This window comes from Capsicum annuum, chromosome 11 (genome assembly GCF_002878395.1).
Source record: "Capsicum annuum cultivar UCD-10X-F1 chromosome 11, UCD10Xv1.1, whole genome shotgun sequence".
Lineage (NCBI taxonomy): Eukaryota > Viridiplantae > Streptophyta > Magnoliopsida > Solanales > Solanaceae > Capsicum > Capsicum annuum.
Window position 1 is genome coordinate 65,907,503 of NC_061121.1, and position 3,993 is coordinate 65,911,495.

General features: G+C 36.4%; 1 non-coding gene across 1 annotated transcript; it reads right to left on the bottom strand.

The window, feature by feature from the left end:
* Positions 1 to 3,506: 3,506 nt before the first annotated feature.
* LOC124889075 lies at positions 3,507 to 3,613 on the bottom strand. Its single transcript, XR_007047692.1, has one exon. It is a non-coding gene; the product is annotated as a small nucleolar RNA R71 (small nucleolar RNA).
* Positions 3,614 to 3,993: the final 380 nt, after the last annotated feature.

The following is a 3,993-nucleotide window of genomic DNA, read 5'->3' on the forward strand; positions in this document are numbered from 1 at the left end:
CTCCAGGCCTTACTTACTTCAACTTTGATTTTGACTCTTTCAGTTGAAGGACAGAAGGTTTCAGTCTATTACAATGCTCCAGGTGTTAGTTTAGGTTATGATACTATACAACAGGGCCGAGTGATAGTGTATTTTTCTAGACAACTGAAGTTACACAAGTGTAACTACCCTATCCATGACTTGGAGTTGGCTACTGCATTTTTGCACTTAAGATTTGGAGGCATTACCTTTATGGTGTTCATTGTGAGATATTCATTGATCATCATAGTCTTTAGTATATTGTGAGCTAGAAGTATCTTAATTCGAGGCAACAAAGATGACTAGAGTTACTAAGGGACTATGGCATTTCTATTTTATACTATTCAAGCAATGAAAATATGGTAGCAGATGCCTTAAGTCGAAAGGCGATGAGTATGGGGAATTTTGTTTTCCTATTAGTTTCAAAGCACACGTTAGACTTGGACATTAGTCTTTAGCCAACAGGCTGGTTCGACATGATATTTCTGATCCTATAAGGATTATTACCCTTGTTGAGGATCAGTCTACTTTGTTGGAGTAGATTTAGGGGTGATAGTTTCAAGATAACTAATTATGTGGGATTCGAGATCAGGTTTTGAGGGGTGAGGCCAGAAAATCCACCTTAGACCTAGAGGTCATCTAGAATTTGAAGTTCGTATTGAGTTTTACAGATTGGTGATTTGATTCAGTTGATATTAAGGAGGCTCATTATTCTAGATAATCCATTTATCCTAGCGTAATTAAGATACATAAAGATCTGAGGCAACATTATTGGTTATGCAGGATAAAGGGGGATATAACAAACTTCATAACTTAGTGTCCGTGTTGTTAGCCAGCAAAGTCTGAGTACTTGAGACCTGGTGATTTGCTTCAGAGAATACATATTCTTAAGTGGAAGTAGGAGCAAATTCATTGGTTTGTTGCATATTTCTCAAGGTTTTGATAACATTTGGGTCATTATTTATTAATAGACCAAGTCTTGTCACTTATCTACCCATTTAGTCTTCCTATAGTGCTGACAGATTGACTTAAATTTATGTTCGAGAGGTGGTTTATCTTCAAAGGGTGCCAATGTCCCTTTTTATAAAGGTTCTAGTTCACCTCTAATATTTAGTGAGCTTTTCAGGAGGAGTTGAGTACCTAGGTCAATCTTGGCATAACTTCTTACCCCTAGACTAATGGCCTGTCTGAGTGGACTATTTAGGTTTTTGAGTACATACTTTGAGCATATGTTTTGGACGCTGGTGTTTAGTGGGAAAAGTTTCTAGGCTTTATAAAATTTTCTTGTAATAAAATCTAGCGTTTGAGAATCTAGATGGATTTGTTTTAGGCATTGTATGTGATCTTGGGCATATTTATACGTCCAAGTGCCAACATTTATCCATATTTATACATGTTCTATGAGCTAAAACTTGTTAATTGTATTATGTTTGAGCTAAAATTGTATTTTTGAGCTAATGGACATGATTAGTTATTGCAGGGCTTTTGATTGTGATGAAATTTAATATGTTTCAATGCATTATCAAGAAGCCTTTGGACCATGGGAGAAATTGGAGTAACATGCAGAGCATAAAGATATTGGAAAAAGGTTCGGAAAACATGGCACAAAGCTCAGAATCAAGACAATATATAAAGAGCTGGAAAGGAGGAAAATGACAAGCATCCATGCCATGGAGCTTAGCCTTCGCGTTAACCTTCGTGGCATGCTGATGAATTAAATTCCAATGGCAAATCATAGTAAAGGTTCGTGATAGCCCCAGGCCATAGACCTTAGTGTCCACGATAGCTTTTGTGGCATGGAGGCTGGTAAATTTTGAAGAGCAATTTCTACTGAAGGTCCACGATAGCCTCGTGGCACGAACCCTAGTATCCATGATGAGCTCCGTAGCATGGAGATGAGTAATTTTTATGGATTGCCGCCCTAGTGTAAAAGGGACACTTAATAAAAATTGTAATCATCTTGGAATATGTATAATAAAGGCAAAAATAATTATGAGTGTTTTATTAGGGTTCTTCCATTTTTCATATTTGAACATTGACTTTGGTATGGTTAATTTTATTTCTTTGATGTTAATTTCGAGCATGAGTGGATAAACAACCTTGTTCTAGGGTTGAGGCAGAGAATATGGTTATATTTTGATATTCTTAGATTGGTTAATGTTAATTTATCGCATGGGTTTGTTCTTATTCTCTTGTTTCCACTATTTTAATGTATTTCCACCATTAGAATACATCTACAATCCCTCTGTTAACCCATAAGAAGAATCATTGGGATAGATCGAAGATTTTAAGGAGCAAGTTTGTACTCTCCTATATAATGAAGGATGTGAAGTAGCGGCTAGGATAGGAATTTACCTAGAAGCCTTGTTTGGTTCAATTGCAAGAAGATAAATTAAAGTATCTAAATGGATTATTGCATCCGCGCTCAACGATGTAGTTGTAATGTCCATTTAGGTAGAAAATTAGAGACTCAAAAGACCATAATCATAATCTAAACCCAGTGAATCAATAACCCGATAATCAACATGCCCATGATAAGGATAGAGATTTATAGGATTGTTATTAGTTCCTCAACCCTGGAATTCTCTCTCATATTGTTTACAACCTAGTTTACGTTGTGATTGGTACACTTTGTTATTTATTAGTTGTTAAATTATTCATTAAATTATTTAACCCATTTTGATACTCTGAAGCACTTGAATACATTATTGTCGAAATTGAAGTTAAGTAAATTACTAAACAAGTAGTTCTCATGGGTATGATATCCGACTCTTTGAGTCACTATATTACTTGTACGATCACGTGCACTTGCGCGTTGTGTCATTGGCCGGGACTCAAATAATTAGTAATTTTCTAAAGTTTTGCATTTGATAATAAATTTAAGTGTTAGAAACTTGATCTTAGTGGATGACTTTTGTAGGAAAAGTGACGTATCGGGCTGACAAGAGGAAAGAAATTGGTTGAGCCTTATTCAAAACCTAAATAGATATTTCATCAAAGGAAAAGAGCAACAACACTTCACTACCCAATTTGTCAAATTCAAATGGGAGATCTGGTGAATCCTAATCCTGTTGTTCTAATTGCTCCAACTCCGATAGCTCCAACCGGTCCTGCTAGCAAAAGCTAGAACTGTTTGTGCAGTGGCAATCCCACTTACAAACAGTGCTACTAATTGCATCCGCAAGCTAGATACTAGTGGTCGATTTGAATTGAAACAAATTTTGGTGCAACTCTTGCACACGAGTGGGCAATTTACAGGTTTATCTCATGAGGACCCACAACAGCACACACAGAACTTTCTTAAGATCAGTGATACCTACATTCCTACTAAGGTATCTACTAATTATGTCAGACTGATTCTCTTTTCCTTTTCTCTCTTGGGGGAAGCAAAAAGGTGGTTACATGCTGAACCACCGAATTGCATTACTTTATGGGATGATCTAGCTCAGAAATTCCTTATTCAATTCTTTTTACCTGGGAATATAGCATATTTGAGAAGTGAGATTCTGAGTTTCAAGCAGAAAGATAGACATAATCTTTACCAACCTTGGAAAAGATTCAAGGCTATGCTCAAAAATTGCCCTCATCATCATCCAACTGATGATGTGCTAGTACATACTTTCATTGCGGGTATTGATCCAAACACCAAGATTCTCCTAGATTTAGTAGCAGGTGGATAGGCTCTAGAAAAGATGTATGATAAATTATACACACTGCTGAATCAGATTTCACAAGGTAATCCTGAGTGGCATGCTGATGTTATCGGTGCTCTAAAGAAAGTTGTAGGTATGTTAGAGGTTGATCAGTTCATGGCTATATCATCCCAGATTGCTGTATTACAAAATTAGATAACTACGTAGTTTAGAAATAAGAATTTAGGGATCACACAGTCCATACAAGCCACAACAAATGTAGTTTATTAGGCTCAATCTTGGTGCAAGGTTTGCGGAAGCAGTAATCATATAATGGAGGCTT